The sequence below is a fragment of the Phoca vitulina genome, unplaced genomic scaffold, assembly GCF_004348235.1.
Source record: "Phoca vitulina isolate PV1807 unplaced genomic scaffold, GSC_HSeal_1.0 scaffold3, whole genome shotgun sequence".
NCBI classification, from domain to species: domain Eukaryota; kingdom Metazoa; phylum Chordata; class Mammalia; order Carnivora; family Phocidae; genus Phoca; species Phoca vitulina.
The window spans coordinates 60,777,762-60,802,631 of NW_022589706.1; the positions used below are offsets into that span (position 1 = coordinate 60,777,762).

General features: G+C 38.7%; 1 protein-coding gene across 5 annotated transcripts in view; it reads right to left on the reverse strand.

The window, feature by feature from the left end:
• Positions 1 to 24,870, reverse strand: part of RASGEF1B (RasGEF domain family member 1B) — a 632,176-nt gene that overhangs the window by 515,295 nt on the left and 92,011 nt on the right. For 2 of the 5 annotated variants that reach the window (XM_032400631.1, XM_032400629.1), the window contains exon 1: positions 20,097 to 20,497. The exons of the other annotated variants lie outside the window; for them this stretch is intronic. The gene's annotated coding sequence lies outside the window, so the exon portion shown is untranslated. Of the gene's footprint in view, positions 1 to 20,096; positions 20,498 to 24,870 lie in introns of those variants that run through there. 5 annotated transcript variants of the gene reach the window in all.

A 24,870-nucleotide genomic window follows, 5' to 3' on the forward strand; every position in this document is an offset into this window, starting at 1 on the left:
GTGTAGAATCAAACTAAAAATGTAAGTGGGGCACCTGGCTGGCTCAGTCAGTGGAGCGTGCAACTCTTAATCTAGGGGTTGTGAGTTCAAGCTCCACATCAGGTGTAGAGATTACTTAAAATCTTTTTTTTTTTTTTTTTTTTTAAAGATTTTATTTATTTATTTGAGAGAGAGAGAATGTGAGAGAGCAAGCACATGAGAGGGGGGAGGGTCAGAGGGAGAAGCAGACTCCCTGCTGAGCAGGGAGCCCGATGCGGGACTCGATCCAGGGACTCCAGGATCATGACCTGAGCCGAAGGCAGTCGCTTAACCAACTGAGCCACCCAGGCGCCCCGAGATTACTTAAAATCTTTTAAAAAAAAAATTGTAAGTTAGTTTTCTCTTACCTTCTCTCCAGCTTTTCAGAGAGTCAGTTTCCCAACTACGCTCTTTCCCATACTCACCTCTATCAAAGACCTATGTGAACTTGCTCATTTCACAGGTCAGGGCGGATACATTTCATCTCCAATTCAAACCTATTCATCACTACACGCTAAGACTTGGAGTTATCAGTTTCTCTCAGCTTTAGAGTGCAGAGATGCAGGTTTGGATCCTATTTTCACTACTTATTCTCTCTTTAGCCTTAGATGAATTACCCTCTCTGAGAGTTTCTGCATCTAGAAATGAGAATATCTTCTTCCCCAGGTTTGTTGTAGATTAAATGGGATAATGAATATAAAATGACTGGTACATGACAAGCTACAAGCCTACTGAGTACGATTAAACATGAGATTTAATATAATTAAATAATTTAAATAAATATAGAGGAGGACCTCAAGAAGCCTGAGCCCAGGGGCCAGATTTAGTCTATTAGGATAAGGATGAGGCAGAAGAGGGGATGACAGAAGAAAAGAAGTCCTGTGGTTGTTTTGAATCCAAGAACTTGTCTCTGGTTGAGAGTAGAATTGAGTCAGTATATAAATAGAGAATTAAACTGCATAAAACATCTACAAAAACTGTTTATTCAGTTAAAGGGAACACTTCTCTTACTCTTGATGAAGGGAGCTCATTTAGTGTTAACACCCATGACCTGTCTGTGGGAGTGACCTGTCTGATGGATGAATTTGGAAGAATAAACCGGACATGCTCAGTTCAATTCTTCCCTTTTATTTCATCGGGTGTTTTTTTTTTGGCTGTTTCTCCAGGGCAGCCCCAAGTCATCCCCTAAAACTCCCTATCTCGAATCCCCTCCCCCACTCACAGAGAGTCAGCCTTGGTCCAGCACAGCCGACAACCGAGTGGGAAAGTATGATTAAATATATCCTCCAACTGAGCATTTATGAATGATAAAGGTAGTATTTTGAACTCTCATCTGTTTTATTCTGTTGTCTTACTTCTCACCTTTCTTAGCCCTCAGGCAAGATGGAGGATGTTATCTCAGAGACCCCCTTCAAGGATCCCAACAAGCCCTACTGCTAATTATGGATACTGAAAAACTAACAAAGCAAAGGGAAAATGCAAAACTGGTCCAACTATGTCAAAGTAATACTAATTAGAATAAATGGCAGAAAATAGCATCATGACTAATTGTCACATGTATAATAACTACTAAAAATACCATTAATGTCAGTCATCTTATTTTTCTTTGAAATTTATTTGATTGTAACACCCAAATGTGTTTCCATATAATTAGGCTTCCTCTGTTCGTCTAGCACTGAAACATTACAAAAGGGAGAGAAAATGGCAACCACATGAGTGGATACGGTTTAAGCAACTTGGTTTAACTCCAGTCCTTGCCCCCAGCCTAGACCCTTGCCCTGTGGGATTTCCTGTACTGACCTACAGGAAGTCAATTCATGGCTTAAGTAAGTTTTGTATGCACCAAGGGATCTGCACCTTCCACCCTAGGGAGGTAGTTATTTAGAGAAAAAGCAGTTAAAACGTGAAGTTCATCATCAGTGGAAGCTCTCAGGATGACCCAAAGGACCTACTTCTTGCAGAGAAAATAGGACTTTAATTGACAGATTCGATCCCAGTTTCCTCTCTAGGGCCTCCCAATAGAGGTCATGAACTGTGATGTAACTGCATGGTTTCAAACCATTTTCAATTCAGTTCACACCAGGCCCCCATGGAATGCACTTCAGGCCACCACCTCATTCTACATTCCACTCCCAATCACTCTGTCCCACCTCCCAGCCACCCTATGTTTATGACTTTAATACGAGAAGTTTAAATTGTGTCAATCTCCATTACTGGTTATGCACCTTTCATCCAGATTACTTGAGTCCTTTCCAAAATTGCTCCCTCTGAGATAAGTGAGTGGGTTCTTTCTACTCGTGTACAAATACAAAGACTCAACTTTCTTGACACAATAATAAACATACTGAGAATCTGATGCGAATTAACCCTTGAAGCTAACCAAGGATCCTGGCGGTTCAGAGGTTCTATTTGGTGGTAATATCCTTAAAGTTTGGGGTTGCGTTTTGTTCACTTCTGAATCCCCAGGGCTTAGAAGGGCAGCTGGCATGATTTTGATGTATGATAAATCCTTGTAAATAAATAAACGAGGTATTAAGCACTTTAAAAGCAAATCTCTACAACAAAACTGTTAGGAAATGCTCCATAAATTAACAAGACGATGACCAAGAAGGATGATTAAAGAGACCTGCTTATAAAGGTATAAGGGACTGGGACCCCCAACTTAGCCAGATTTCATTCCCTGAATGAAAATGAGGGAAGAAAGTGAAAAGAAGAAGAGTTTCTTCTTTTATGCCCCCAGATGTGCTGAGCTGTTTTCATATTTGCTGTGTTTGGCTACTCAGAATCCACCTCTCTCCTCACCATGCAACTCTCCTCACCATGCAACTCTCCCATGGCCGCTAGGATTGGTTCAGGGATGATGCAAGAGGCTGAGATTCCATCTAAGCCAATGAGATGTGAGAACTGCTTCTTGAAGGCTTCTAAGAAAGATAGTTCTTTACTCTTCTGTGCCTACTACTGAGAGTTGTACTGTCTCCTCCTGCAGGACATAAGGAAGCAAGGAGCCCCTAGAAACGGCTAGCAGCTGTCTTACAACCACAAGGGAGGCCAGTCTTAGGCTAAAGCAGTCCTAACAAAAACAGAGAAGAGAAAGGTTGAGACAAAATGATGGTATCAGTGAACCACTGGCTCCAGCCTGACCTGGAGCCTGACCTAACTCTGTGACTTCTCAGTTACATGAGCTAATAAACACCTCATTGATTTAGGCAAGTTGAGACCAGTTTTCTGTTACTTGCACATGGCTAAAGCCAAATTCACTGAATTGATCAAGTCAGCTCTTAATAAGTTGCCGTGTCCTCACTGAGTTGAAAAGATTTAAACACATCAAGGTTAAGAGACCCACTAGGAGAGTTTCAATGCAGTAAAAGAAGTGAGAGAATGCAAAGCCTCACCATTTCCCAGCCTATGCCCTCACCTCTAGCCATGTCAGCCTACTTGGATTCCTTCAAGCATTTACTTGCACTCCTTATATGTTAATTATGTTCAAGCCAGTGTCTACAGAAGGAACAAAAACACTGTCCCTACTCTCTAGAAGTTTACAGATAACTATAGAATGTATAAAGGTAAAAATTTAGAAGTATTTAAAAATTAAATAATTATGACAAAGTATTAATATGGTGGATTTCCCCCATAAGTTGCCTTTAAAGACCACATTTTTTTTTAACCAATTACAGCTTTGATTTTAAAATAAGTTCACAATAGAGGCACCTGGGTGGCTCAGTCAGTTAAGTGCCCAGCTCTTGATTTGTGCTCAGGTTATGATCTCAGGGTCAAGAGATAGAGCCCCGCATCCAACTTCTCACTCAGCACAGAGTCTGCTTGAGATTCTCTCTCTCCCTCTCCCTTTGCCCCTCCCCCCAAATCTCTCTCTCTAAAATAAATAAATAAATCTTTAAAAAACAATAAAGTAAGTTCACAATAAACGAAATATATTAACAATACGTGCCACAGCATGGTTTGAAATCTAACAAAATAATATCTGTGAAACCTTTGTGCAACACAAAGCACCATGCATGCATGTAATGTTTTGTAAATAATAATAGCCAACATTTATTGGATGTCTACTGTATGCAGTATGCTGGCACACACTGAGCACTTTGTATACATCATCTCAATCTCCACAACAAATTATTGCTCTTGTTTTACAGATGAGGATGCCAAGGCATAGAGAATGTAATTGACTTGACCCGAATCATACAGTGAGAAAGCGAGGGGTTACGACTTAAATCAGGCAAGCTGACTTCAAATCCTGGGTCTCTCACAAGTGTATTAGTGTGTTAAAAGATTTCATATGGTAGTCAGAATAATGGTCCCCCAAAGATGTCCATGTTCTACTCTCCTGAACCTGGGACTACCGTCAGGTTACACAGCAAAGGGGAATTAAAGTTGCTGATGGAATTAAGATTGCTAATCAGTTGACCTCGAGATGTGAAGATTATCCTGGATTATCCAGTAGGGCCCAGTACAATCACAGCAATGACAGAAGCAGAAGTCAGAGTGATGCAACATGACAAAGACTCAACTGGCCATTGCTGGTGGTGAAGATGAAGGAAGGAGCCATGCGCCAAGGCATAAGGGCAGCTTCTAGACCTGGAAGAGTCAAGAAAGCATATCCTCTCTTACAGAGTCCAGAAAGGAATGCAAGCCTGCTGGCACCTTGATGTTAGCCCAGTGAGACACATTTTGGGACTTCTCATCTCCAGAACTGAAATATAATAAATCTGTTTTGTTTAAAGCCACTAAGTTTACGGGAATTTGTTACAACGGCAACAGGAAACTAATACACAGAGTATGTGTACATTTTTGCATCATTCAGGTAGAAAGATGAATAAAAGGACCTATCCCCAATATACCACTTTAAAAAGTGGTATCAAAATCTAACCCCATAGGAAAAGAAGCATTGGCCTTGGAGACACCAGAGTCTGGTTCACACAGATAAGCAACTAAATTACCTGGGGCAAGTTACCCAGACTCTCCGAGTTTCCTCCTCTGTAAATCAGGGATCATTACTTCTCATAGGGCAGGAGTAAGGACTAGGAGAAAGTTATTAGAAAGAAGCTAAAACAATGCTGAGCTCTCACTGCAGTTTCCTGCCCATTTCTTCACTTAAACGCCCAAGGGAACACAGAGAAAAAACAAGCTCATCTTAGGAAAAAGCTGTATGTTATGAATACTAAGGATATCAAATAATTTAAACATCAGTGTAATTTGTCAAATGGAAATGGTGTGTCATTCTGAAAAAGAAATATACATAACCAAAATTTTAAGGCAAGAAATTTCTCATCCTAGTCTCATTCTGGATTTTGGGTCTTTCTCTCTCTCTCTCTCTCTCTCTCTCTCTCTCTCTCAATCTCTCTCTCTCTGCAGGGATCAAGTTAAAGTAAAAAGTAGTACAAATAAAAAGAAGGATGCAAACAGATTGATTTATGTTCATTTTGCTGAGCAAATAACTAGCACTGCTTTCGTTACAGAGGCTACTTCTCAAGAGGAGTATACATTTTTAAAACCGCTTTCTCTGGGGCTTCAATTCTGATCTGCATATCAAGGTTTTACCCTTTCCCCCGGTGACCCATTTGTCTGAGGGAGGCATTCAATTAGACTGCCAGAGCAAACTGATTCAGTATTGACCAGAAGAGCCTTCTCACTTGAAAGACGTATTACACAGAGGTGGAGGTGTCACTGCACAGGTCAATACTCCAAGAGCAAGGGCCCAGATGATTCAGGAATATGAAATGAGGAAGGGTCCTCCCTGGGCATTTGGAGCAGAAAAGCCCCCTCTTTCTCTTGCAAAATAAATAGCATGGGAGTGAGAAGCTCAATAAAAGGTGTTTTCATAAAGGCAGGAAACTGATGCCCATTCTCTGATGGTAGGGAATGAGCAAATTCCCTTTAGTGGGAATAAGGAAAATGAGAATAAAGCAATAAGGCAAAGCTTTCTTGGCCTCAAGAACGAAAACTGGGATTTGAGGTTTCAGTAACCTTATCCTCAAGGTCATTGCTCTTTAGTGAAATACCTCCGCTCTTTTCAAGTGCCCTGGCCCCATGGGCCCTTTTCTGTGGCCTTGCCTCTCCTTCCTCCATGGACTGCAGCCATAAAGCCCAGGCCTGACCAATTTATCAAAACTCTTTCTTCACACCCTTCACACATTTTGTTCATCTCTGTAAACAAAAGATAGATACTCAGTTATTTTAGACAAGAAGTTGTGTCCCCTTACATCTAACGCATGAAAAAGGACTGTACACCCAATGAGATAGAAATAAATGCTAATCAATGATAAGTATGCTTTATGTGGTACTCAAATTAAAGGGCAAGAAGGACACAAGCTTATGGTAGCCAATGCTGGCTTTTAATCTTTGTTATTTCTCAAATGATGGCTTTGATTTGTTGCAATGTTTTATAGCCTTGAATATCTGACAGAATAAATTAAACCCTTTCCAAGAGCCTTCCCTTGATTATCCCAAGTACCCATTATCGGTAAGATTGTCCTTTATATCCAGCTTGAAAAATCATAAAATTGGCTCCATTAAAATAATTAGGACCCCCACACACACCTTTGTTTTAAGATTTGTTTTAAGATTTACAGGACTCCTTTTTTATTTACATTTCACATCGTTGGAACAGGGTGACCATTTTTATTGTGTGGCACACATCTTATGTAAGACATGTAGTTTCCAAACGTCATTGGTGAAAGCTGAAATCCATTATCATTTACTCGCAGAAATGAAGCCCATCGTGCTGTGCACTTGCAGAAAAGAATAAAGAGGTTTAAGCCAGAATCTGCATAATCCCAGGCAGAGGCGGCAGCAACAGTAGGGAGGGAAGAAAAAGGCATCATCTCTGATATGCAAAGCATGGAAAAGAATGGCATATAGTACAAATCAGGCTGTCTGAATGCAGAGGGCCCAAGAACATGCTTAAATAAGTACACAAACTCTAATGAATTGGTTCAAGGCTTTGGTGATCATTTTCTGTTTCAAAAAGTTCCTCAGACATATATATGCACAACTCTGCAGTTAAAATACAGCGCAGTTCCTTCGATTCTCATTTGGAATCAAATGTCAGATAAAATGAAAAACCCTGCCTTCAACCCTATCCAAAAAGAGCTTCCTCAGAGAATACTTCTTTTCCTTACTATTTCTTTCCAAATAAAATTCTAATATTACTCATATGCCTAGATGAAGAAAATATATTTCAAAGGGTGTCTGGGTGGCTCAGTCAGTTAAGCGTCTGCCTTCAGTTCAGGTCATGATCCCAGGGTCCTGGGATCAAGCCCCACATCGGGCTCCCTGCTCAGCGGGAAGCCTGCTTCTCCCTCTCCCTCTGCCCCTCCCCCTGCTTGTACTCTCTCTCTCTCTCTCTCAAATAAATAAAATCCTTAAAAATATATATATTTCGAGTATTCAAGGGAAAACAGGAACATTAAGGATGGTGAGCACATGCCCCAGGTGGAAAGGAGGATGACCTGTAATATTCTAGAACTCTGCTCAAACCAAAAGGATAGACGGGAAAGTGAGTCTCAAAAAATCTGTTTCTCCTAACAATAATTTAATTTCGAATAATGGTATGTCAACTCAGTAAAATGTTCGACAGCAAATAAAAATTATGTAAAAAGCATGGAAAAGAATCCATAAAACATAAAAGCAAAAGAAAACATGGAATTGTGCCTATGCTATTATGACAACCTTGAAAAATTATTTATACCTTTATTAAAAAGGTCATAAAGCACCATAATATATACAGATCTGATGACAATAGTTACTTTTGTGTAGGAGAGTGGTAGCGTTAAGAGAAGATGGTTTCTTTATCTGTCATTTCTAATATTATTACAGCAAGCACATATTGCTTTTTAATTTAAATTTTTTTAAATGTTTTTATTTTAAAGATCGAAAAGGCTGAAGACTCTAAACTCCATTTCCAACTTTTCTGTAGGAAAAATTATTTTCTCAAAGCACAGGATTCAAAGACCTGAAGAAAATACTACTGATTGGGTATGAGTATATCTGCTGCCCAGTGTTTGCTCATCATGAATTTCTTAAATTAGCAAAGGCCATACCTGCTTGGGAAAACTTGGGAAGAAAAAGTAAGAGCACCCAAGAAAGGAAAGTATCAGGTACAGCTGGACCCACTGAACTTTCTAGCACATTTACACAGAACATTGATACAGTTCAAGACACGGCACCTCAAAATATTTTAGGCTGAAGAAAGTTGACAAACGTCGTGTGCAGGAAGGACTTTCTTTCCCCTGAAGAAGGTCATAAAACCTTCATGTGGGTGGTAGGTTCACTCTACTGGGAGGGAAAGAACATCTTTATTTCTAAGATGGAGGGACGTCAGAGGAATCTGAACAAACAGGGCTTGTTTCCTCTCAGTTTACTACACCTAGTTCATACCCTTTTTTGTCTTCTCATGCTTTTCTGCAACTTTTCACTCTTTGTCAATCCTCGCGTAAAAGCACTCAGGGTTAACCTGAGTCCAGGTTTTCATTTCGTTATCAAGGCTGTCATGTCATGCAGAGTCTTGAGAGGTCAAGGTAACACTGGAGGCTTTATTAACATCTGAACAAATGTGAGTGGATGTGCTACTCACAAAACTGAAAAATTAATAACAATTGATTTAGACCAGGCGCCACAGGACACTATGTTGAGCTGCTCTTGTGAAGTTCTGTGGTGTTAATATCTTTTGCACTATCCTCTTGACAACAAAGACCAGAATATCTCTTCAACTGAGACTAGCAGATGTGACAAAATCAGGGAAGATTTCTCATCTGGCAAGTGTCTTTTAGGAAATAATCATGGTAAAAGGCAGTAATTTTGATGTTTAAGAAAAAATGTTGAGTTCTTATTTGAGTATCTACACGCAAATTAACCAAAGAGACACAAGAATAAGAAACACTAAAATGAACAACGTCGATATGTAAACAAGATGCCAAAAAGCAGAGAAATCTGATAACCAAACTCTCAATTCGGTATATTTACAGCGTAGGTTGAATATTTTAAAACTTGAGCTAAATACCTGAACACGTAATGGTAAAAATGGTATAAGGATGAGATAAGAAAGCCTACTGATACTTGTTAATGGCAAATCTGCAGAGTAGTAAAATCAACTTTTGGAGGAAGGTAAAAAACATGTAGCTTCTTATTATTATTTGTTTATTAAAATAAAAATGAAGGACAATTCACATATGAAACTACATAATCCTGACTTTTGCAGTATAGTTTTGGTAAAGACAGTAGAATTCACCAAATATCCTATCTGCTCCCTGACATAAGGAAAAAGCAGCCCAAAGCCTGGGCCACGACCAGAAGAAGGACAGTGTCTCAAACCACAGCAGCTTTTTCATGAGCAACTACTCTGTTAAACCACTGAGATTTGGGAGTTATGTGTTCCTACAATATGACCTAACCTAGCCTGGCCTGACTGAAACAATAGTCAAATCTAACTTTTCTTCTGCCTTGCCAGAAAATTGATAATTCAGGGCGCCTGGGTGGCTCAGTCATTTAGCGTCTGCCTTCGGCTCAGGTCATGATCCCAGGGTCCTGGGATCGAGCCCCTCATCGGGCTCCCCTGCTCCGCGGGAAGCCTGCTTCTCCCTCTCCCACTCCCCCTGCTTGTGTTCCCTCTCTCATTGTGTCTCTCTCTGTCAAATAAATAAAATCTTTAAAAAAAAAAAAAAAGAAAATTGATCATTCAAAGAGTGAACAGTGCTAATTTTTTTAACATCTATGAGGAGAAGCAAGGGCTATTCTAAATATTGAGGAGTTTAGTACACATTGTATCAATGGAACTCAATCAGTGTTCCATAGGGAAAAAAAGGGTTCCTTACTAAAATAAGTATGGGAAAGAGAGATATCCCTTTCCGAGAGATTTAACATGGAAAGCCATATATTAAAGGCTCTGAAAAGTCCTACCCCAAAGAAATAGGCACAACTTTGTCCAATGCAGTATTTTGCAAGTGAATGAAAAATATTTCCATCAAAGAGAGCTTGAGAAATGCTGTGTTCTAACCCGTCCCCACAAAAAAAAACTGATTTGCTTACTGACAAAATCTGCATCCAGCTAATATTAAAATTTATTTGCATTCCCTAAGCAAAAATCACCTGGTGAGTGGAGAAGGGTGATAGCCAAGATATTTAATAACAATGTATCCTACACATGGACCAATCAGAATCAACTGCAAACCCTGAAGATACCCCCCAACTTGACACCCGACCCCCGGACATCCAGTCTTCCAGGCTTTGACTCTTTAATTGCTGCATTGTAGGGAGGTCCAGGGTGCTGAAGGCACCCAGAGGAGAGGTGCTCAGAGCAGTGGCAATACACCAACTGGTATAGTTTATATTTTTGTCTGATACTAATTAAATATCAACTCTGCCTATGGGTAAGTCATAGGTAATTTATTTACTTTAACATTATGATTTGAACATTTCTTCATCTTCAATTGCCTAAAAGGCTTAAGTCCTGTTTAATATTTTATTTCTGAAGACCTTTTATTTTAAGTGGGCGGTCAACAAATTTAACAGGTACTGAAGTCCAGAAAATGTTCATTAGGCATCTCCCAAGTGATAGGCACTGTGGTAGGTGCTTTCATAAAATTAAACAAGAAAACATGTTTTCTGTAGCCCAGGACATGTTAAGACATTCAATTAATACATACTTGCAGACTGAAATATTAATAATACACTAGTCTAGCTGGATATTTGGCAAAGGTAGTTTGAGAAAAAAAATTTTAAGTCTCTTTCATTGTAAATTGAAACTAAAGACATAGCATGAAAACCTATCTTTCCTTGTATGGAAAACTTTTTGGCTTTGTTAAAAAAGTATCTGAACATAAATCTTTTACAGGTAAAAGAGGCTTACCGAAAAAATATTTTTAAAGGTTACCTTAGTCATCAAAACATAACTGTGCCAGAGGATTCTTTAGAAATTGATTCTTCTTACCACCTGGCATCAAGTCATTGAACTATGCTTTCAATAAGAAGCATTTTTTAAAATTTGGGAAGGTTCTGGAACATTATAACATGAGTTTGGAATGAAGTGAAGTGGGAATCAATTCAGCTAATCTTCTACATCTCCTTGACAGCCAAAAATTCATATCTATCTACTCACAAGATATTTTAAACCCTGTGCTGGATTCAAACATCCAAGAAAATGTACTATTCATACGACACTTCAGGACCCTACTCTAAACAGAGTCCTTTGGGTAGCTGAGCTGATCAATAATGACCTAAAACATTTCTCAAAAACCTCAGCCACTACCAAATTTAATTTATGTAAATGAAGAACCGATGAAGATTGATCCAAGAATCATTCCTGGCTTTGAGAAAAAGCTGTCATCAGTGTTTGCTTCTATATCCTTTAAAAGGAGGGCAGAGATTTGAGGCATTATTCCACAGAAAGAGGAGTCCTGGATTTTACCAAATAGGAATTCATTATATCTTCCATATTTATGCCTGATTCTTTATTTTGTTTACATCTCCTTAAATTCTAATCAGGTTTTTATTTTTCACTCAAATGCCCTGGACAAACAAGGGAAATACCCAATCTTAATGGCTTAGTTCCATGGAATAGTTCTGTTGTCATTTATTAATTCTGAGTTTGTTGGGAGCTTTATTCCACTAGGATTAGCCATAAATATCCCAGTTTATAACTCCTTGGTTGAAAATACAAGGCCAGACCCTGCCATGATAAAAGATGATGAAAAGTTCTTAATCAGTGCATGTGGGATAAGCTAGTCAGATTTGTTGTTCTGCTGTGTTCTATAATTTTTTTCTGTTTAAATTACAACTCAGAGTTCAGGGAGTACTTTCAGATTACACAGAATTAAATTTAAAATTCTAACTTGGGGGCACATCCCTGACATAATTAGCAGTTAAAATCAATACGGACCCCTATTGTTAAGTGATTACTGAGATAATCCTCAGCTCTAATGCAATATGGTGGGTGAGGTAGTTTCCACTTATGTAATTTATTCTCCATTGTGAATTATTTTCCTTCAGTTGGATTTAATACAGTGCTGCTTTATACCCTTTAAAAAGTGTCAAGCAAACATAGTGTACCTATTTACATAATAAATCAATAGTTCCATCACCATTTATTAATTCTGAGTTTGCTGGGAGGGACTGGAATGTTAATGTGAATTGAATTTCTCACTGACTGAGAAGAAACCAGGAGATAATTAGCTAATATCTTGAAAACCTTTCTAAAATGTACGCATTTACTTCCAGTTAAACATGATGCACTGAACACCTTCTCATACTCCACTTTTAGGAAAGTGGGAAAAAAAATTTAGGAAAAGACAAAAACAAAATATTGGAGAATGGAAAGCAGACAGACAAGTGGTACTGACTTAGCAGACCTGAGGAAAATTTAACCCTAAACTGGTAGTGAAAGAAACCAAGGAACCAACCAATTACTTCCTCAGAATGTTGAAAAGACTTGGTAATTAGAGTTACTAAGTACCTCTAAAAGAGTGGGAAATTGGGCAGGGTTAAACAGGAAGATTGGCTATGAGTCTGCCTAAGATTGTATGAGATCTCTCGATAAGCTCCCTACCCTGAGGAGACTCGATCTGGGAGGTTGTGAACTAGGGGCCACCAGGGACACAGAGAATAAGGGATATGACAAAAATAGGTGGGGTACATAAAAACCATATATTGAAAGATGAGATTCTCAGCTTCTCATTCACTTTTGCTGCCAGAACTCACATAGCTAGCTTTATACTTCTCTCTCTCCCAACAGGCAAGAGTTTGGGAAATTTCTCTCTGGACGAACACCAGCCCCAGAGAAAGGAGCCATGGTGTCCATGGGGAATTGCAGGACGGGGCAGGGGCAATGAAAGGGCCTGGCCCATTCATCCTACACTAAAGCCATTCAGTTCACAAATCACACACAGGACTTCCAATCAGAATTTTAGTGCCTCATTCTTCAATGTGAAAAACAGAAAAATTTTTTCAAAAAAAAAAAACTCTCAAAATTTATAGAAAAAAATGCAGAGAAAAGGTTTTAAAAAAAACCATCACTAATGTTCTCTGATTGATAAAAGAAGATACTGAACTGAAAGAAATAAGAGAAAGAGTCTATATAAAAGAAGGATTATCCAAGAGAAACTGCACTGGACAAATTAAACAGGCAAGGAAGACTTTATTCAAGATGATTGTAATAGGGATTCAAGACTATTTCAAGTAAGGGAGAGAGACTGAGCTCAACTCTGAATACAGTAGGGACTGCTGGGGATTTGTAGCCAACAGGCTGAATTGAGGGAGTCATCAGATGGAAATTTCAGATGGAATACTAAAAGGAAATTTGTTAGGTATGGAAGATAGGAGGCTGAGGAACTTCACTGGATATCAAGCATTGGGGGTGGGAGGAATTCTCGCTAAACTGGTTTAGCAGGATTCCTGCTAAAACTGAGCTGGCAGGCCAAAGAAAGCCATCCCCAAAAAGAGATTTCAGCAGAGCCCAACTAAAGTTTGGTCAAGGAGGGAGTCCTTATCATCATTCAGAAATCAAAAATTAGTTCTTGGGAATTAAAAATGATAGAAAATAAAAAATTTTCAATATGAGAATTGGAAGATAATAAGTAAAATAAAAAATACAATAGAAAATGGAAAAGATAAGAAAGAAAATCAGACACAAGTGCTCTTGCTCCTTGCCCAGCCTCTCTACCAGCTCAGTGATGGGCTAACAGGTTCCCAGAGACACAAAAAAACAGGGTCTCTATGGAACTATCATCCCTGGGGGCTGGCCTGCTATTCACAGAAAGTCAGCTACATTCTAGACAGTCAAGCCTGGCTTAGAATGGGTCCAATAATGCACCACAGGTTCCCAGTTCTCACTCTCGGTGTGCAATTTGCTCCCATGCCAACCTCATAATTAAAATATCAAAAAGTCATGATGTCACCCACTAAAGCTCCAAAGGACTGAATTAAATTTTCAAACATTCAAACATGGCAATTACAGCCTTTCCATACTTCAAGGGTTTGCTGGGTAAATGACCCCAGTTAAAGTATTGATTTACTATTCCCTTAACCCTTTGTATCAGTTTTCTATTGTTGTGATAAAATACCACCAATTTAGTGGCTTAAAACAATATAAATGTATTACCTACATTTCTGTAGGTTGGAAGTCCAACATGGGTCTCACTGAAGCTAAAATTCAGGTGTCAGAAGAGCTGTGCTCCTTCCCAGAAGCTTTAGGGGAGAATCCATTTCCTTTCTTTTCCAGCTTCTAGAGGAAGTCTTCAATCCTTGGCTCCTAGTTCCTTTTCATCTTCAAAGCCAACAAGTCTAGTCCTTCTCTGATCACATTGCTCTGATTTCTGTTCCCTCTTCTACCATGAAGGACCCTTGTGATTACATTAAGACCAGCTGGATATTCCAGGACAATCTCAGCATCTCTAGGTCATGTGATTAGCAAATTTAATTTCATCTACAATTTTAATTCCTCTTTGCCAGGTAACCTAACACATTCATAGGTTCCAGGGATTAGGACATGGACATTTTTGGCGGGCCATTATTATGCCTGCCACATCTCTATTAAGAGTAATTCCAAAACTCTCCCTTTAAAAAGATGTCCTAGAAAGCAAGTAGCAGTAGTAGTTATTTCAAACACTGTTTGTTGAAGTAGTAACAAAAAAATGGTATTAGGCCAACAATTAACTTGTACAGATACTAGTAGCCCATGTCTATAATCTCAAGAAAAGTATAAAAAATAACCATGCACAGGAGCTATGTATGACAGTCAAAAATATCAATCAATTCACTTAAAAGAATTAAGCCAAATTTTAGAGAAAATTTAAAAAAAAACCCACACAAATGCTCCATGGATTGTATGAACACAGTATTTCTCGATTACTGAATCTCAAAGAACCTTGTCAATTTGAACTCAGTAAGCCTTCTAGGCTGGCAAAATGGTTAAATCTCCATGGTTGGGACTCACTAAAACTTGATTTCTACTTCCTGAATTGATGTTAGACTTCTGTTAAATCTGAATCTTTAGTGAGCAGTAGAATCATCAGAGATGCTTGTTAAAAACAAGAATCCCAGATGCTCCCACCACCAGAGACTGTGATTCAGTAAGTCAAGTAAGGGTCCAAGGAATCTCTATTTTTAATGCATGTAACAGGATGTTAAAATGACAGCATCTCTATATCAGTTTCAACTAGGGTGTCATATCAAATAGGATACCAGCAGGAAACAGACGGCACACTGAAGCTGGGTAACGTGAGGAAAGTTTAATAAAGGGAGTATTTACGAAAGGTGAGGGCAGAGTGCAGTGAAATGACAAGGGGTAATGCAGAGCCTCAGGTCTCACCGCAGTAAGGCACCAGTCAACGTCATTAGACCCAGAAAGACAAGGGAAGAGAGCTGTCACCAGAACCAGAAGGAAGAGTCAGGTAGAGAGAACTGCTTGACAAAAGCTATGGCCTTTGTTGAAGGATGCAGGCAGCCCCCAAAAAATCCAGTAGAGAGGGAGCCAAGGAATTACTAACCCAACCCCATGTTCCCCCCTTCTTCCTGGCTTCTTCCCAAACTCCTCATTGTCCAAACTCAAGAGGGAGCCAGAAGGCAAGGGAGCCCCTTTGTGAAGTCATTATATATCACTCTCCGGGGCCACACAAGAGGATGGATAGAAATGGGGAGTGGGTCTAGAGGGGCAAAATGAAGATATTCTGCACAGGCACCAATATGACAGATATCAAAGTGAGTGTAAAACACACCCATTTACCCTCCCCTTCCATGTGCAGAATTTACAAAAGAAATGTTTCAAACCAGTTCCATGACATTGAATGCTTCATCTGTACAAGGAAATAATAAGCAGTCCTAAAGCAAGAATTGCTATGGAGCAGACCTCTGAATAAAACCAGAAGAGTGGGAGAAAAAACTAAAGCTGTAATCTGCATCCCACATGCCATGCTTAATCAATGAACTGGTTATATGATACAATGATTCTGAGGCAGATTGTCTGGAAAAAGTTTTTGTAAAACGCTGCTCTGGACCATTTAAATCTGCCCAGGTATGATAAAATGGACAAGGAAAAAAGATGATTCATCATGGTGTTCTTATTCTTGGCATTAAGAGTTGAATGGAGTGGTTAAAAACAAAATTTCTAGGTGCAGACCGCCTGTAATAAAACCACATCTCTGCCATTTATTACCCAGGTGATCTTGGGCAAGTTATCTAGCTTCTTTAAGCACCAAGGTCACCACCCATGAAATAAGTATAAGAGTAGTACAAACCTCCAAATATTGGTAAGACTAGACAAAATAATCCAGTTTCTTTAGCAGAGTGCCTGGTACACAGTAATACATAGTAGCAGTTTTTAGTAAAAATAGCTAGTAGCTAAATTAGCTAACTAGTAGCTGGTTTTATCATTCAAAATACATTTATAGAGTTATTACTACATACTATATTTAAGAGGTGGTATGCAAATAACCAAATTCTAGTATAACACCCAATTCATCTAAACTCATCCTCTTTTGTTTCCATAAATCATTTGTATTACCCTCAAATACTCAAAACCTGAATAAATACAGAATTTTGATATATGAGGCTTACTTACTGGTTCTGCTACAAGGAAAGGTGATAGGTTAGTTGGTTAATAGTTGTTTATTAAGAGCTCAGTTTGGATTGGAAGCTATATTAAGTGCAGTGAGAAGCATTACCATTCAAATAAAATATATATGTGCTGAGGGGATGTTGCCCAATGGCTACCATCAGAGGGAATAAATAGCATTTAATAGAAGACTTCCTGCAGAATTTGAGTTTTGAGCAAGATAAGAATGGAAAGATTAATTCTTACTAACACAGCTAATGTTGAGAGGTCTTTCAGACAGGAGACAATAGCCTGGCAACAGTGGGTAACTAGGGATTAAACAGTCCTAAACTGGGTACCACACTCAGCAAGACTCAAGAGAGGAGCAGATGGGCTGTACTGGGGACAAAGAGGTGAGGTCAGATGAGGAGAATACCTCTTCTTGCTGCAAATCATCCGACTACATTGAAGTGTGCTTATACACAAAAATGTATGTGATCAATAGTAACTTCTACAGTTTCCAAAATGAGGACTTTCTGAATCTCTCTGAAGATTAAGTGAAAATGGTTATTGTAAGGCAAATATAAGTCATTGTGATTACTGCTGTTAAAAGTTCAGCTTTCTCTACAGCAGAACATAGAACACAAGAAGGAACTTTGGGGATTAATTATATTTGCCAGGACTTTAAAAAATTTCTCAGATTCCTATTTTCCTCTCCTGTGAATCAGGTAAAATTGCTAATACATTCACATTTCATGGTCTAACAATACACTCACAATAATGATTCTGCAGAAAATGCCCTTGGAGTGGGATAGATTTGGGGGGATAATTAATTCTGCTTCCTTCCTCTCTCAGTCACCCCAGACCACTACCAGCACTACTTCTAATCAATTTTAAACTTGAACAAAAATCCATAAGGTTGGAAATGACCAGATGACATGTTTATTTCTGCAGTGATTAATTTCCTCAAAAAAAAAGAGGGCAAAGTTCCAAAAGAAATTGGATTGGTTTAATTGACACTCTCTACATATGAAACCAATAAAAACACTAAAAAAAAAATCTTTTTACCTCCTACATTTCCAACCCAAATGATTTTTAAGACAAAGAAGAATAAGAGATCAGGGAAAGAAAAGAAAGCAAACTCAGCTCACCAAGAAGACTTTTTTTAAAAAGTGTTCAACATGGCAAAAGTAAAATTCCTTTATAATTCTGGTGATATTGAATAAAACCAATACCTGAATTTTAAGTAATGGTGCTATATCAGAAATTTTTGAGCAATTCTCATGTTTATAGGGCAGAAGAACAGAAATTGACATGTGGCATATCTGAAATGCATAAAAATGATATATATACACTGTCATCATATTTGCAAATTAAATAATAAGGAGGTAATGTATCCTAAGCCACAGATAGACACATCCAGAAAAATTAAATGCCTGCATTAAAAGAATTCCACCAGCAAGCTACCTCCAGCTAAGCTAGTTTCTTTTATCACAATCTAGTTTCCATTTCATTAACCTTTAGGTCAAAGCTTCCAGAAAACTGTTGGCTATATCTCAAATGAAGAGATAAATGTGAAAAATAGACTGATGGGGAGGAATTCTGGGACTATGATGGCAGCCACGATGTAGTTTTTAAATCTCCCCCAAAGGCCCCCCATAAAAACAGAGCAACTAGGAGAACAAAACCAAAAACTCATGAGCAATATTAACATCAAATGGTGACAATTAAATGATAAGATTTCCCCAGGAACCTGAAAATTTGAGTGGATGGGGGTAAACCACGAGCAGCCACAAGACCCATTTGTTATGCCATGTAGGAGGAGAGAGAAAAAAGCAAAGGGTATATCTGATGAATCTGAGAATAGGAAAACCCAAAAATTGTCAACAAGTGCTTACTGGAAAGCACAGTGGATCAATGTGAGGACAGTGGCTGAAACTCAGAACTCAGGGCATTCCTATTTATAGTGCAAGAGGTTTTCAGTAAGGTCTGAAGGGGCTGAGGGAGCTGGGTCCCTACAAACTCTCAAAATCAACCAGCCAAAGCTCCCTCCCAGAATGAAACCCACAGAGGATAAACTGTTGGAAAAAGATGCCAACTTGAACAGGACAGGGATAACAGAGACGAAAAAAGAAACAATCCAGGTAAAAAGTGGGGAAGAGAAACACACATAAATAGAGTTAACTTGGTCAAGGTCATCTGGTCAATCCAGCATGGCTATTAAGATGAACCCAGTCATCCAAATCTAATGCTTTTTCAAATTTTACTCAGATGTCTATTATCATGTAGGCAAAGACTGAGAATACTAAATAAAATGAAGCTTAAGAAATGAACAGAGGAATGGTACACTTAAATATAGTTTTTTAAGCTATAAGAGTTGACGAGGAAAAAAACGATTTTATGTCAGAAGGCTGAATGCCACAAAATAGCTTCATGTGACTGCCATTCTGCTTCATAATATAACATAATGGCACCAATCATTTATTGAGGGTTCAGTCATTGCCAGGCTTTGTTCCAGGTACTTTATATGAATGATCTCACTTAATCCCAACAACAACCACCATTATCCCCATTTTCAAGATGAAGAAACTGAGGGGCACCTGGGTGGCTCAGTCGTTAAGCGTCTGCCTTCAGCTCAGGTCATGATCCCAGGGTCCTGGAATCAAGCTCTGCATCACGCTCCCTGCTCAGGGGGAAGCCTGCTTCTCCCTCTCCCACTCCTCCTGCTTGTGTTCCCTCTCTCACTGTGTCTCTGTCAAATAAATAAACAAAATCTTAAAAAAAAAAAAAAAAAGATGAAGAAACTGAAACTAAGAGAAGTAACTGGTCTAAGGACACAGTTAATAAATGACAGAGCCAGAATTCAAATCCAGATCTGCTTGATTCAAAGCCTATTTATGTAACATCTGTTTATTATTTACAATAAAAACTCATATAGTAAAATAAGATGATGTTGAAAATTAAAACCTGGTATTATATTAACAAACAACACATTCTAAAATGACCAAGCTTTGTATTTCACTGTATCTCTTAATAGTTTCCATCTAAAAGATACAGATAAGCAAAAAGAATTCCTTGAGGTAAATAGGTAGACTGGTACCTTAAAATAGCCAACAGAGGTTTTGTTCATTCACGTCTCCATAGGTCTTTTGTGACAAAAGAAGGACTCTTTCTGACTGCAGGGACAGGATACTCCCACTGTATATATCCAAATCCTACTTAACCTTCGAATACCAGTTCATTCCCTTTTTCCATGCACTTTTCTCCTATCACTCTGGAAATTACTTCTACTTTTACTTAATTCCTACAGCTATACTTATTGCATGCAGCACATTGTTTAGCATATAATTATTTCTTCAAGAGTATTTGAAGTAACAGAGACCAGATTTACCCTCCTACCTGAAACCACCAAAAACCAACCAACCAACCAACAAAATACATAAAAACAATGGTTTTCAACACACTGGATAGCAAGCAATAAAGCACAGTGCTCCCTGGGAAACAAGAAATAAGGTGAAGCCCCCATTTGTGCCAGTATACATACCTGCCTTGAGAGAGTTTCCAGGCTGCAGCCCAGAGAGAGGGAATCCAGGGGAAATCCAGCTGACTCCCTGAGATGAAAGGACAGAGCTGAGAGTCTGGGGAGACCGAGGCTACTGAAATTTGTACAACAGAGTACCAAAAAGGAAAAACTTGCACAGAAATAGAACTCCAGAGATCCTCAGAGGATCTCTCTAAAAAAATTCAGCAGGGAACTGATTTGAACATGAATGTGAGAAAATGAGCTGAAGCTGGGGAAAGAACAACCTGAGAGGATTAGAAAGAACAGTACATAGAGCTCACCTAGGACTGGGAATAGTGCCTGTTCCCACAAAGCAGGTGAGGAGACATCATAATGCATGAGTCACTGAGTAGGGTGCTTGGAAGAGTGTTGCCTCAGAAGTGAGGAATAATTAGCCCGAGACTAAACACACTTCGAGGTCACCCTAACAAATTTTTTTAAATAATAAAGCACAAAAATAGTTATGGAAATCCAAAAATGTCCAGCACTCAAAAAGGCAATGTCTGGCATCCAGTCAAAGATTATCAAGCATGCAAGGAAGCAGGAAAATACAAATCTTAATGGGGAAAAAAATCAATCAATGAAAACTGGCCCAGAACTGACACAAATGTTAGAAGGACATTATAGTAGTTACAATTATATTTCATATTTTCAATAACTTAGTAGAGACAGGGAAGACATGAAAAAGACCCAAACTGAACTTTTAGAAATGAAAACTGCAATGTCTAAAAGGAAAAATACACTAGAAGTGATTAATGGTAGATTAAGTATATAGAAGAAAATATTATTAAATTGAAGACATACTAATAGAAACTTTCCAAAATGAAACATAAAGGGAAAAAAGAATTTTAGAAATAAATGGAAAATCAATGAGCTGTGGAACAATTTTGAGAGGACTACCATGCATATATTGGAGTCCTGAAGACGAGGAGGCAGGAAATTAAAAAATTTTTTGAATAAATATTTGATGAAAATATTAACCCACAGAACCAAAAAGCTCATTAACCTCCAGCACAAGAAATATAAGAAAATGACACCATTACACACCATAATCAAATTATTCTAAACAATGATAAAAAGAAAAAAATTTAAAGCAGCCAGGGAAACAAAGACACATTACATAGACAGGAACAAATATAAGGGTGACAGCAGATTTCCCATGGGCAACAAGGTACAGGAGAAGACAATGAAGCAATATCTTTAAAGTAATAAAAGAAAAATATGTCAATATGATTGCTTACATAGAAAATAAAATAGAATCTACAGAAAAGCAACTGGAACTAAAAAGTAAGGTTTACAATGTTGCAGGATCAAAGATCAACATACAAAACCAACTGTATTTTTATATATTCCCAATGAACAATTAGAAATTAAAATTCAAGGGGTGCCTGGTGGCTCAGTTGGTTGAGCATCTGACTCTTGATTTCAGCTCAAGCCTTGATCTCAGAGTCAGGAGTTCAAGCCCCATGTTGGGCTCCACACTGGGCATGGAGCCTACTTAAAAAAAAAAAAAAGAAAAAAAAGAAATTAAAATTCAAAAAACAATGCAATTTACAATAACATTAAAAATATTAAATACTCAGGGATAAATCTGATGAAAGATGACCCCAGATGCCTCTTCTTCTTTTAAAGAGTTTATTTTTTAGAGCAGATATAGGTTTACAGTAAAATTGAGTAGAAAGTACAGAGTGTTGGGGCACCTGGGTGGCTCAGTTGGTTAGGTGTCTGCCTTCGGCTCCAGTCATGATCCCAGCGTCCTGGGATCGAGCCCCGTGTCAGGCTCCCTGCTCAGTGGGGAGTTTGTTTCTCCCTATCCCTCTGCCACTTCCCCTGCTTGTGCTCTCTCTCTGTCAAATAAATAAATAAAATCTTAAAAAAAAAAAAAGGAAGTACAGAGTGTTTTCATAGACAACTGATTTTTAACAAAGATAAAAAAGCAATTTGGGGGCACGTAGGTGGCACAGTCAATTAAGTGCCCTACTCCTGTTTTCAGCTCAGGTCATGATCTCAGGGTCATGAGATCAAGCCCAATGTCAGGCTCTATGCTCAGTGTGGAGTCCGCTTGGGATTCTCTCTCCCTCTCCCTCTGCCCCTCCTGCTCATGCTCTCTCTCTCTCTCTCACTCTCTCTAAAAAAAAGGGAATAAATAAATCTTTAAAAAAAATTTTTTTTTTTTTTTTTTTAAAGATTTTATTTATTTATTTGAGAGAGAGAGAATGAGAGACAGAGAGCATGAGAGGGGTTAGGGTCAGAGGGAGAAGCAGACCCCCCGCCGAGCAGGGAGCCCGATGCGGGACTCGATCCAGGGACTCCAGGATCATGACCTGAGCCGAAGGCAGTCGCTTAACCAACTGAGCCACCCAGGCGCCCTTTAAAAAAAATTTTTAAAGCAACTTGGTGGAGAAAGGATCATCTTTCAACAAATGGTGGGAATAATTGCATATCTGTACATAAAAAAAAAAAGAACTTTGGTCTATGCCTCACACTATGTGCAAAAAGTAACTCAAAATGGATCAATGACCTAAATGTAAAATGTAAAACAGAAATTCTACAAGAAAATATAGGAGAAAAGTCTTTGTGACCTTGGATTAAATATTTCCTAGATACACCAAATGCATGATCAATAAAAGGGAAAACGGTAAATTGAACTTCATAAAAATTAAAAACTTCTTCTTGTCAAAAGAACCGCTAAGAGGAGGAAAAGATAAGCCACAGAGTGGGAGAAAATACTTGCAAATCATTTATCTGATAAAATAACTGTATCAAAAATAAATAAAGAACTCTCAAAACTTATTAAGAAAAATATCAAAATGGGCAAATGATTTAAACAGACATTTCACCAAAGAAGATATATGAATGGCAAATAAGCCCATGATAGGATGTTCAACATCATTAGTCATTAGCAAAATATAAATTAAAGCCACATGAGATACCTCTACACACCTATTAGAGTGGATAAAATTACAAGGGCTAACATACCAAGTGCTAATGAAAATATAGAGGAACTGAAACACTCATACACTGCTAATGGAAATGTAAAACCAGCCAACCACTTTGGAGAACAGTTTGGCAGTTTCTTAAACAATAAGCATACACCTACCAAATGATCCAGCGATTCCACTTCTAAGCATAACCCAAGAGAAATAAAAGTGTATGTCTACTTGTCCATGAATATTCACAGCAACTTTATTTTAAGAGCCAAAAAACTATAAACAATCTAAATGCCCACTGACAGGTGAATGAATAAACCAGTTTCAGCATATCCATACAATAAAATACTCTCAAAAAAATACAGAATGAACTATTGATACACACAATAACATGGATTGATCACAAAATAATGATAGACAAGCAAGACAAAAATGAGTAAAACTCTCAACACAGAAAGAATACACAGAAACACCAATCTCTGGGTGTTTTCCCCCGAAAGAGGTATATTTGCATACTTTAAAAGCTGCTGCCTAAGGGTCTAGCTTCCAGTCAGCCTAAATCTAGGTGCTGATGGAGATCCTCCCCTTTAGGAAAATAACAAGTCTTGGCACATGTTTAACTACTGGGAGCCACTAAAAATAAAGTAGGCTGCTTGGACCATCACCAAGGTTTGAGAGACAACCAAGAGCTACAGAGTTGATAGTAAGGTTCCATCTCCTACATGAGGCCATTCCTTCAAGATGGAGAGTTGGCTGTTTTACATAATGCATAGAAACCAACACAGAGATCAAAGAAAATTAAAAAAAAAAAGATGTAAATATTTTTCTTTGATGCAAAACTCCAGAAAATGCAAACTAACACTTAAAGACAGAAGACAAATCAGTGGTTGCTGGGGACAAGTGGGAAGATTATAAAAGAATACAAGAAAGCTTTTGGGAGTGATGGATATGTTCATTATCCCGATTATGACCATTTCATATGTATATGCATATGTCAAAACCTATCAAGTTATATACTTAGAGCAACTGTACACATTAATAGCAAATTACTGTATGTCAATTGTAGCACAATAATGCTTTATAAAAATGAGTGTTCATTTTTAAACAATCCATAGTACAAGATAAAAAGGACAAGCCAGGAGAATGTCATGAATTCATTTTTTCCTAATACAGTTAGGAGTAAATAGTATGCACATACAATGAATATACAGGTGTAGCTTAAAAGATGGGTTTTTTTGGTTTTGGGGGATATTTTTGTGGGGTTTTCTTGAGGGGGTTGCTCTTTTCCCAACAGATACATTTGGAAGACAAAGGTTTACATTTCTTTTAATTTCCTTATATTCTAAAAATAATCTTATTGGGGAGAAGGAAAGATGGCGGAGGAGTAGGGGACCCTATTTCAACTGGTCCCCGGAATTGAGCTGGATATCTACCAGACCACTCTGAGCACCCACGAAACCAGCCTGAGATGTAAGAAGATCTGGATCTCTACAAACAGAATTCCGCAGGCGGTTGGTTTTGAGGTACGACGCGGAGAGCCGTGATTCCGCCGGCAGATATCAGAGGATAAACAGCAGCAGGAGGGTGCCTGGCCGTGGGGATCCTACACCGCCGGTGAGCAACAGCCTCGCGTGCTGCGGACAGGGCACAGACTCGCAGACCGGTAGCGGCGGGTAAAGGACTTTAGAGCAGCCCCTGGGGCGGGAACCCGGAGCGGCGGGGTCGCGCCTGTGAACTGCAGCCCCCGGGACGGAAACCTGGAGTGGCAGGGTCGTGCCTGCGAACTGTAGCCCCTAGGGCAGAAAGCCAGAGTGGCCGGGTCGTGT